Here is a 12,299-nt window from a genome sequence, read left to right on the forward strand (position 1 = left end):
GACAGTGCCGTCATATGGAAATCACGGGGTGCCAACTTAACTCACGGACCTCCACCACTACAGCCTACCACCATGCAGTACCACATAAGGTTTAGGCTGCGAGGCATGCAGCCTAATATACAGTAATGTCACAAACGTGCATGCAGGTCACGACGGTGACAGAGACAGACAGAACAGGAGCGGAGGAGGAGAGACCTGCAAGCCCGTCGGGTACCGACGGGGCCCGGCCCGGCCCACCAAAACGGGCCGGGCCGACTTTGCCTCTGCCCAACGGGCCCAGGGCCGGGCGGGCTCACGCGCCGTTACATTCATTTTCCGATGTGAATTTCATCCAGACTGGACTTGCTTCAGCAGCGCGGCAGCATGCTCCATAGTGACGTGACAATAACCCCCCCCCCCCCCACACACACACACAAGCACACTAAAATCTAGTCAAAACTATAAACAACGTGAAACAACGTGAAACAACGTGTTTTACATTCTATCTCTCTCGCCTATAAACTCTCGTCCTCTCTCTCTCCTAATTATTGGGCAGCGCAGCTGCACACACACACACACACACACACACACACACACACACACACACACACACACACACACACACACACACACACACACACCAAGTACTAAGTAGCCTATAGGCTATACGTAAAGTTGTCCTTTAACTCCACGGGGCCCCGGGCTGGGCCAGGGCTCTCTAGAGGAGAATGCAGAGTTGCAAAACAGCATTTGTCACGGGCTGAAACTCATTCCAATGACGTGAGCAATGTTATTTAATTAATGCTTCACATAATCACAGGTTCAGGTTTTCGTTCACTAATCTTGTTGTATATTATAAATGAATAAACATTTTAATAATTTTATATAGGCCTACAACTAACAACACACAGTTTGCTTGCAAATTGCGATATGTGCGTGAAGCGAAGCGAGAGGAGAAACAGACGGCTTTATTTAATTCACGCAGGTTTATTTATTTAAGATACAACAAGTTGCAAGTTGCGATTTTTTTTTCTTCCTGTAACCATGGTTTCAAAATCGTATTGCCGTTGTTCCTGTCGCAAAAACGAGGGCGAGGCTTGATTTCACATAGGGCGCATCAGATAGATTTCAGCCATTTATTAACGTCATGAGAACGAAATTAAGGAAGGATCAGCTGTTTGCGATCACTTTATAAATGCCGTGGCGACGTGGGTGTACTACAAAACCTGCACTCGAATCTGTGGCAGACTTTACACTCAATTGATAAATGAGGGCCTTAAAGTTATGAAAGCCATGAATATTCATGCATATAGCATAACCTCCATATTGTCTACACGTGCTCCAGCCCTTTGCAGCTGGCCTGGAATTTTTTGTTGTTGTTGTGTTTTGGGTCAATGTATTAATTTATGTTAGGTAGCCATGTAATAATAATAATAATAATTATGTATTAAGAGGGATAATATCTGGCTAAGTGGTGGATATATAATTCACCTTCAGGGAGTTTAACCACCGACTCCCTGTCTGTGAATTATCTCCTGACAACGACCGCCTATAGCCAGATATTATCCCTTACTTATTGCATTGTGTTTCCATGTGTTTCAAATTGAACTTATTAAGATCATTTAATCTTGTTTCAAATATTATACATTAGTATAATAATAATAATAATAATCTATATTGTCCTATTGTTGAGTTTCTTACCTGTGTGCAAGAGCAACATTCAACATTTTAAATAAGATCTGGAAAACCAAAAACATCTCACTCAACACAAAACTCAAAATCTTCAATTCCAATGTCAAATCCGTACGGATCAGAAACCTGGAGGACCACCAACTACATCACCAATAAACTGCAGACTTTCATCAACCACTGCCTAAGACGCATCCTCAGGATCTTCTGGCCAAACCGCATCAACAACATCAACCTATGGGAACGCACCAAACAAGAAGCAATAGAGATACAGCTGATAAGGAGAAAGTGGAGCTGGATTGGTCACACACTAAGAAAAAACAACACAGCAATAACTAAACAGGCACTAACGTGGAACCCACAAGGAAAACGGAGCAGAGGGAGACCCAAAAACACCTGGAGAAGGAGCACGGAGCTAGATGTCAAACAGAAGGGACTGACGTGGAAACAGCTGGAGAGGATGGCGCAAGACAGACGAGGGTGGAAACGACTCATCAATGGCCTATGTTCCGAAAGGAAGTAAGTAAGTATACATTATGCACTGATTTGGACATTTTTCAACATGGAAACAATTGATGATTATGCAAAGATGATTGTGATTATCTTAAATAATTGCGATTAGGCGATTATTTAATTAATTAATGTGAAGATTGAAATTGATCATAGGTGATTTTTGTTTACGTTTCTCATTAATTTAATTTGTGCTTTGTAATGACATTGACATGACTCACATGCTGATGCCTTTTAGCTATAATGACTTAATAAATCATAGTGTATAGAACAAGTACTTGTCTTGGTTTTTATTGTGTTTGTATTCTATAACTTAGCCATTGAGTTCTCACAGATGTGTACCCAGATAGTGTCGGCTATTTTATACAAGCTGTAATCCTTGTTGATAATCATGGGCTGTGGGCAGTTCAGAAACCCGTCCACCAGTGACATCATCGATGGGGAATCCAAGCTAATAGAAACTGCAGGCTTTCTAATCGAGAACAGTTGAAATGTGATAATAATAATAATAAAAAGTATTGTTTAAAAAAAATCAGCCTAACAAAGATGTCAATGGTTCGAAGTTAACTATGGAATTGTGCGTTTTTTGTCTGTCAGTGTACTCAAAATCCCCATACATGGGGAAATCCTCCGTTATATTCTGCCCAGGTCTCGTGACATCACTATGACATCATCAGGTATGATAGTAAATCAGGATCATATAGTAAATGCGACCTGCTGTCGCAAATAAGCCCATATATGGAGATCCCTGATGTCATCAATATTAATATATGGATATATGTCAGAACCTGACATTCAATATGTTGATCCTTGCCCATCCGTCATTCCTCTTCGATGTCTCCCTTTTGACTGATACAGTACCTGTCCATTTAAACTCTAGAAGGGCCTGCCCCAAATTAATTAGTGCAGCCGGCAGCCGGCGAAAACTAGAGTTCTCAACAGGTCCGAAAATGAAGTCCCGGCCCTTTAAACTGCCCCCCCCCCCCCCCCCTCATCAAACCCTGTACCCTGTACACACCTGTACTCCCTCAGGTGTCTTAATGGTACTGTATAGGCCTATTAACACACCTGTACACCCTCAGGTGTCTTACTGGTACTGTATAGGCCTATTAACAATTTACAATGTGAAGTTACCATTTCAGTCTTCTGTTCTGTCCGTTCTGTTCTCAATACAAATCAATTCAGGGCTTTGCGAGTCAAAAGGCAACCGAATGAAGTGCGGTGGCGCCACCTAGTGGCTATCTTCTTTTTGAGTGGTTGCCACTCTAACTTTATTGGATAAAATACATATAGTCACTTAGACAAGCATAAAACATACAGTATGTCTGTGTCCTTTTTATGGACTTCTCCTCTGCTTTGAATACGGTCCAACCCCGTCTTCTCCTAAAACGCCTGTGTGACCTGAACGTCAGTAGTAATGTCATTCTGTGTGACCTGAACGTCAGTAGTAATGTCATTCTGTGCATTAGGGAGTATCTGAGAGAGAGACCCCAACGAGTCTGTATTAATAACACTCTGTCTGACTGCCTTGTCCTAAACACTGGCGTTCCACAGGGGTACGTTTTATCCCCTCTGTTATTTTCCCTATAAACAAATGAGTTGAAATACACCAACAAAGAGTTCTCTATCATAATGTACGCTGATGACATGGCCTTGGTTGGACGTTTCCAGTCCCTCCTACTCCCAGCACACCGACCATATTGCCACCTGGTTTGACCTTAATGTCACTAAGACCAAGGAGCTGTGTTTGGGAGGGGGGGCAGGAGCAGAGGGTCCAGTCTGTTACTATGAGTGGGGAGGAAGTGGAGCAGGTCAGTGACTTTAAATATCTGGGAACGACCATAGACAATAAATTCACCTTTCAGACCAATGCAGTTAACATCTACAACTAGATAAAGTGCCCATCGGCACAGGTCTCCACCAGGGCAGGTCAGGTTGTGGCCTCCTGGTGGTGCTATAATAGGCCAATGTGAAAAGGGTGCCATTTATTCTTGCCTTGGATGGCAATTGGATGATTTGAGGCTTTTTGTTCAAAACGGGCCAATCCTGCAAACATTGAAAGCCAATGTTAGCCAATTAGGATGGAAAATGATATATAATAATAATAATAATAATAAAACTTTATTTGTATAGCACCTTTCATGACATCAAATGCAGCTCAAAGTGCTTTACAGAACAATGGAGAATAAAATAAAAGCAAAGCATAAAAGAAAAGCAAGGCAACGACATTAAAAAACAAGCAGTAATGCAATACAGTGAGGACATGAATAACAAGAAATATAAGATCACTTAAAGGCAATGTTGTAGAAGTGGGTCTTGAGCTGAGCTTTAAAAATGTCTACAGAGGCTGCCTGACGAAGGTACAGAGGGAGCTTGTTCCATGCCGATGGCCCGTAGAAGCAAAAAGCTGCTTCCCCGTATTTTTTAGTTGCCATTTTTTTAGGCAAAGCGAGCAGGCCAGCAGTGGAAGACCTTAGCGGGCGGTTTGGGACATATTTAGGCAAGCAGTCATGTAGGTAGGAAGGTGCGAGACCATTGAGGGCTTTATAGACAAGTAAAATAATTTTATCGGACAGATCCGTCTTGAACACATGACTATAAAGATAGTGTGTAAGCCAATCAGTGTCAAATCTGAGAAGTCCAACAGACTCGTCTTGATCACATGACTACAGAGATCATGTGGACCGATTTGCGTGAGATTTGGATGAAATCTGTGCGACTAACATAAGCAATTTGTTTTACAGAAATCGGCCTCATGGTGGCACTATAACCGGCAGATGTGGAGGGATGCAGGGACAATGTTTTTCCATGGCCTCTAGGGAGTGCACATACATACGTTGTATACAGATCGATGCAGTTAAAGCTAAAAACAGGAATAGGCCGAGAGACAGCGAAATCCCTTCACGACGGACGACGTACGTCGCGACGTATATTTTTCCGTCGCAACGTATATTCGAGTACGTCCTGGCGTAAATATCAATTCGTCCCGGCAGAACGGACTCGTCGCGGCTATATCTACCCGTTTGCGACGTAATATGTTGGCTATTATTTTCCGTCGCGACATAACGGGACTCGTCACGGCTATATCTACCCGTTGTGGCGTGAGCTGGACTCGTCGCGACAGAACGTGACTCGTCGCGGCTATATCTACCCGTTTGCGACGTAATAGGTTGACTTTGTTATATGCCCGGTGCGCGGTGCCCTGCGCGGTGCCCTGCACTGCCCTACGCCCACCGCGTGCACCTTGCCGGTCCGCCCTGCGCCCTGTGGCCTGGCACGTGTGCCAGGCCACCGCGTGCACCTTGCCGGTCCGTGGAGCCCTTCGCCGTCCCCAGGCGACCCTGCGTTCCAGAGCTGTCACCTGCCCACCGAAAATAGCTGATCTACCATGATGATGTGTGTGTGTGTGTGTGTGTGCGTGTGTGTGCGTGTGTAGCGCATTGACTGTCTGTCTGTCTGTCTGTCTGTCTGTCTGTCTGTCTGTCTGTCTGTCTGTCTGTCTGTCTGTCTGTCTGTCTGTCTGTCTGTCTGTCTGTCGGCCGGCATCTGAGCTCAGAGCGCGGTTCTGCGCAGCCCCGTGCGCCTTGTGGATCAGAGCGCACGGGGGTTAATGATAATACCCCCGGGCGGTACGGGTCCCCGTGGACCCTTGGGGATCAAGGGGGGCCACGGGTGTCCACGTTTGCGGAGACGCTGCCTTCATATTAGCCTATACTTTAATAACAAGCAGCTGATCTACAATTGACAATTTGACATGTCATTGCGTCGTATTCTGTCTGTCTTTCACGCACGCACGCAGACATGTCACAGACCACCACATAACCATATTTGTATGGCCATATCGTTTATAGGCCTTATAGCTGAATAGCGCCGGCCGTCGGGGGTTCATTTGGTTCCACTTCCAACCGTCCCATTATGGTCAACACTTATGATATGCTATTGCATTCTTCCAACTAAAGATTTAAATATTAATCTGGCAGCTCCGAAAATAGCAGAAGATGTAATGCAGTAAATGACATGGCACGGACTGGCTCAGAAAATCTCCCTGCATCATTATAAACCAGGCCTATACTGAATGTAGGCAATTGAATTCCATTACGTTTGTTTCAATCAACTGAACTAGACCAATAAAATAGTAGGCTAGTATTTATGTTTTTCGTTAATAATAATACTGCTAATTATTATTGAACGGTAAGTACGCTGGTATGTACGCTATGGTACACTATAAGCTTGTATATCTGTTTATTTTAAGCATGCCGCCGCATTCTGTCAGAATCTCGTGTGTGTGTGTGTGTGTGTGTGTGTGTGTGTGTGTGTGTGTGTGTGTGTGTCGCACGCGTGCGTGCGTGCGTGCGAACTTCATGACAGTGGTGCAGCATTACATTGTATTTTGATTTGAAATAAATAATGATGAATAGATGTCTATACTGTTGCTTGTGTGTGTGTGTTATGCTATAGGGTTAGCTGGAACACACGCCCTGTATGATCTGTGGTGCGCATCTACAAGCTCCAAGTGTTGCGTCCACATGCAGCGCGTTGTGAGCTTGCAGATCGTCGGTGCCCCACTATAGAGAGATGGTAGGGTAGTGCCCAAGCCTATTCGTATTCCTATATGATCTGTGGCTATATTAAAGGCCTTTTATATGTGATCTCACATAATGTGCGAGTCAGAGCTAACGTTACTCAATCATCATTTGCCGACTGATTTATATCACAGCACAGCTATAACATATATAGCACACATGTGTGCACATGTGTGCTTGTAATAAAAGTGGGTTTCCTATGTTTGCTATAAATTGTAGCTATGTCAGAACCTGGACGGACCACAGACAAGGGATTTAAATATATAACAGAGCAATCTTTATTAAAGGTAATACTCAGTGCGTTATAGCACAACAATAATAGAATGAGGCAAAAAGGTAATAAACTATAACAGGACATTTCATATATGCACAGCACTTAATGATAAAACCACTCTATAAAATACCAGCCTATTTACATGTACACATAGTGACATAATACAACAGTGTTTGGTCATGTACTTAACTAGCCGCCAGGGCGGGACCCCCCAGGGTCTGAGCTGTGACGCCGTCCAACTCCCCAGGGGATGCTTAGCTGGCCGGCGTGCCGCGCTGACAATACAGTCTCTTTAAACTTGGTCAGCTGTCATCGTAGGTCGCGGAGCGAGGCGGCCGATCACCCTGCTACTTGCCCAGCCCTGTCTATGGAGACCGTAAGTGTAGTCTCCCCTCCTGCTTCATTCAAAGCTAACTCCCCCTCGCTGTCTGTCTTCGCTGTCGGCTGGACTAAAACCAGCGAACGGCCCCTCCCGTCCCCAGAGTGCCGTGCCGCAAGACGTATGCTCCGACCTGTACAAACACCCAAGTGTCCCTTTTATACTGGCGTCCACCACCTGAATTCACTGCCGTCAATCAGTGCGTCTCTGCTCATCAATCACTGAGCTCCTCCTCTGCTGCACACATCACAATATGTTATAGCTCTAGAGACGCAGAGACAGAGACATATTTATTTAAAATAATCCTGTCTCGCACGGCCTATATAGAGCCAATAAACGGAGCACCCCCCCCCCCCCTCTCTCTCTCTCTCTCTCTCTCACTCTCTCTCTCTCTCTCTCTCTCTCTCAGCACACGCTGTGCTGTGATATAAATCAGTCGGCAAATGATCATTGAGTAACGTTAGCTCTGCCTCTGACTCGCACATTATGTGAGATCACATATAAAAGGCCTTTAATATAGCCACAGATATAGTACAATAATCCAACATTAATGGTCGATCTTTTTTCCAGGCGAGACGAAGAAGTGGAAGAAGAGGTACAGTTATCTTTTACTATTCATGAACATATGAAAATAACAAACATGCTTGTGAGAATGTACAACGATTTAAGTAATGTAATTTCTTTTGTTTATTCCACAGACTGACAGTGAGGACTAAAGGAAAAATAAATCTGCGTTTTTTCAATGTTTTTAGGCGGTGATTCCGGAGGAAAATCTGTGGGATTCTGCGGAGTGTATTATAATTTTTTCTTTTGATCCATGCATCAATGTGTTTAGAGAGCAAAAATAACTAAAAACATCTCCTTAATCCTTGGGAAGTACAAATATCTTACTGCCTTGACAACATCACTTTTAGGTATAAAATAACAGCAAATATAGCACATCTCGGGGAATTTAATGTTGTAATAACATATCCAACAGGCTGTGTACTGATAACAGGTACTTGTACGTGAATATGCAATGTACTTATATATGTGCAGCCGCGTCACGTTCCTATAACGGCGGTGGGTGCCAAAAAAATAATAATAAAAAAAGCCCAAACTGGTACACCCGATACTATTTAATATTTCCCTTATTTTTGATACATTTTCTTATCACATCTATGGTATGAAAACAATGCTAAGGAGTTGCTTCAATGAAATATAATTGCTTTAAGCTGAAAACGATATGTTTAATGATGTTTTTTAGCGTTGTTACATTTATCATGCATGCCAATTAATCCGACATGCGCAGCAATTGTAACACTGGAACAGCGTCCACGTTCGGTTTAATAACTCCCGACCTGTTTTATAAAAAAAATAACTTGAAGTGGTTTATGGTAGCTGACATGTGTAGGTCCGTTGCCTGAAAATATTACATGTGTAGATAAACGGATCTCTGAGTAAAAAAATGAAACGTGCAAAGTGTTACATCGTTGGCGGCTGTCCGAACCATGGAAATGTCAACCGGGTCGTCACACACCAGAACCAGACGAGGGTCCGAGTACTTAGATAAGAATCATAAAGTGTTTATCATAACATTTAATACAACAGTAAATTGAATGAAAGAATGAATGAATGCATTGATGAATGAACGAATAGTTTATTTCGGTGCTAAGACAATGTAAGTGAATGTTAGTCAATAAAATGAGAAAGACAGGCTGTTATAGAAGTAAGAAAACAATCACTATATATTTTGCGTGCTCTGCGCTGGCTGGCTGGCTGGCTGGCTGGCTGACTGACTGACTGACTGACTGACTGACTGACTGACTGACTGACTGACTGACAGACAGAAATGACGCTATGAGCGTGGTGAGCTTTGATGATCGGCTAAAGTATAGGCTAATATAGCCTTGTATAGAAATGCATATGACCCCCCCCCCCGGCCCCCTCAAAGGGTCCACATGGGGGGCACGGATAGGAGCACAAGCGCTCAAACTATAGGTGCATGCGAGAATAGGCCCTATAGTTGCACACATGGCTATGTGCACAAGCCACGCATTATCACAGTTTCTCTGTAAAGGTTGCTCACACACACACACACACACACACACACACACACACACACACACACACACACCGCGCTCTGAGCTTGTAGATCAGATGCCGGCCGACAGACAGACAGACAGACAGACAGACAGACAGACAGACAGACAGACAGACAGACAGACAGACAGACAGACAGACAGTCAATGCGCTATACGAGCGCGGTGAGCTTTGAATATAGCCGCTGCGCTGTGCGTAAAATAGTATTTTTTTCCAGTATTAGGCTATATACGCAGCAAGTGGGGGAGGCACACGGATAGCAGCACAAGCGCTCAGACGCTCACACACACACACACGCACGCACGCACACACACACACACACACACACACACACACACACACACACACACACACACACACACACACACACACACACACACACACACACACACACACACACAGACGGACCCCCGTGGACTACCGTGATCCCCAGGGGTCCACAGACGCGGGTCGGGCCATCCCGTATAGGAGCTGGTAGATCAGCTATTTTCGGTGGGCAAAAAAAGGTGACAGCTCTGGAACGCAGGGTCGCCTGGGGACGGAGAAGGGCTCCATGGACAAGGTGCACGCGCTGGTGCCAGGCCCAGCGCATGGGCCGTTTCCCGGGCACGATATCTACCCGCAAACGGGTAGATATAGCCGCGACGAGTTCCGTTCTGTTGCGACGAGTCCACACACGCCACAACGAATTACCTTTTACGTCGAGAAGGGTAGATATAGCCGTGACGTGTCCCGTTCTGTCGCGACGTAAAAGAATAGTCAACCTACTAGGTCGCAAACGGGTAGATATAGCCGCGACGAGTCCGTTCTGACGGGACGAATTGATATTATACGTTGCGACTGAAAATAATAGGTCGCGACGCAAAAAAAAATCAGTCACAACGTCGTCGTACGTCGCGTCTGGATTTCGCTCCACCTGAATAGGCCACCGTGAGGCTGATTTGGGGGGAACATTTGTGGCATGTCGTCCTCGGGCCTAGTGGAAATGTGTATGTACAGTATAATTTCACGGAAATTGCACACTGTGTTTGTGATTTGTGGCATTTTTTCGAAACGGACCAATCGTGTGAGCTTTGAAAGCCAATCTTAGCCAATCAGGATGGAAGATGGGAAATGGTGCCGCTCCGTGTTGATCAAATTACTATGGAGATAGTGTATACCGAATTGTGTGATGTATGGATAAAATGTGTATGAGTAATCTACAGAAATGTGTTTTGCGTAAATTGGCCTCATGGTGGCGCTATAACAGGCCATTGAGGAGTATTTGGGGCAGAGGTTCGTCGTTGGCATCCAGGGAGTGTGTGTGCAAAGTTTGGCATGGATCGGGCCAACGGTGCCGGAGATTAGCTGATAACGGAAGGACGGAAGGACACACGGACGGAAGGACACACACACACGGACGGAGTGCAAAACATACTCTCCCCCCATGCCTTCGGCCTGGTGGAGACAAAAAGGCAAGGCAGCGGCTTTATCTTCTCAGGAAACTGATACGTTTTAATGCTAGTAAACACACGCTGACCATGGTCTATAGATCACTCACTGAGAGTGTTCTCACTTTTAACATTGTGGTTTGGGAATCTCTCAGTTAGAGATAAAAACAAGCTCACCCAGGTAGTCAACCAAGCAAGTAAGATCATTGGAGACTAACCATTGCAACTTCAGGACATATACAACCGCTCCATAACCAAATTCAGATTTACAATGACTCTACCCACCCTCTTCGCTCTGAATTTGACTTGTCGTCATCGGGCAGGAGGCTTAGGGCAAAATGAGCTAAAAAGAAAAATACAAAACTTTGTTTGTGCCAACTGCTGTGGACATTTTAAATAAGAAAATGTTTAAATAGTTCACCTAATCCCCACTGTTGATGATCACTGTTGCTGTGTTTGTGTGAATGCATTTTATATAGTATTATAATGCATCTGTGTAATTTATGTAATGTATGCACATACACACGCACGCACGCATGCACGCACTGCAGGTCACATAACCTAGCCTAGTGACTGCACAAACACACTATACAAACACAAACACTCTTCATGTCACATCATTGTAGAAAGGGAAACTGGACATCAGCATTAAAGGCAATAAACATTAAACGATAAGATCAGCTAACTTGCTAAGGCATTGAACCATGTGATATTTAATTGGTGTTATTGCAATGTTTCAATCTTGTGTTATTAAAATTTGCCTCTAAGGCCTGGGTTAATTAAATAACATCATTGTTTGTGTGTGTGTGTGTGTGTGTGTGTGTGTGTGTGTGTGTGTGTGTGTGTGTGTGTGTGTGTGTGTGTGTGTGTGTGTGTGTGTGTGTGTGTGTGTGTGTGTGTGTGTGTGTGTGTGTGTGTGCGTGCCTGCGTGCCTGCATGCATGACATCACTCAACTAAGGGACTGTCATTTGGGACACAACTGGTGAGTTGAAGATGCCTTGGGCTTTACTCTTGTTTTCCCTCACACTTCATTTGTAATCAGGAGTGGCCACCTGAGAAGTGGGGGAGGACTGACCACTGCTCTGATTAACAACTTCAGAGCTGAACTGTTTTTATGGTGCCCAAATTGACCAGGTGCCACTGACTGCCAACCGGCCACTGACCGGCAACCTGCCACTGACTGCCAACCGGCCACTGACCGGCAACCTGCCTCTCTCTCTAGGTCGTCCTCAGACGAGCCCTCCATCGTTTCTTCCAGTCATCCCGGTTGTCCATACACCTGGACAGCTCGTTGTTGTTGTACATGTTAATGTGGGACGTTGTCGTGACCGATTCTTGTTGGTAACATGTGTGCTCTTACTGATGTTAAGTA

This window comes from Protomyctophum parallelum (genome assembly GCF_964188405.1).
Source record: "Protomyctophum parallelum genome assembly, chromosome: 8".
Taxonomy (NCBI): domain Eukaryota; kingdom Metazoa; phylum Chordata; class Actinopteri; order Myctophiformes; family Myctophidae; genus Protomyctophum; species Protomyctophum parallelum.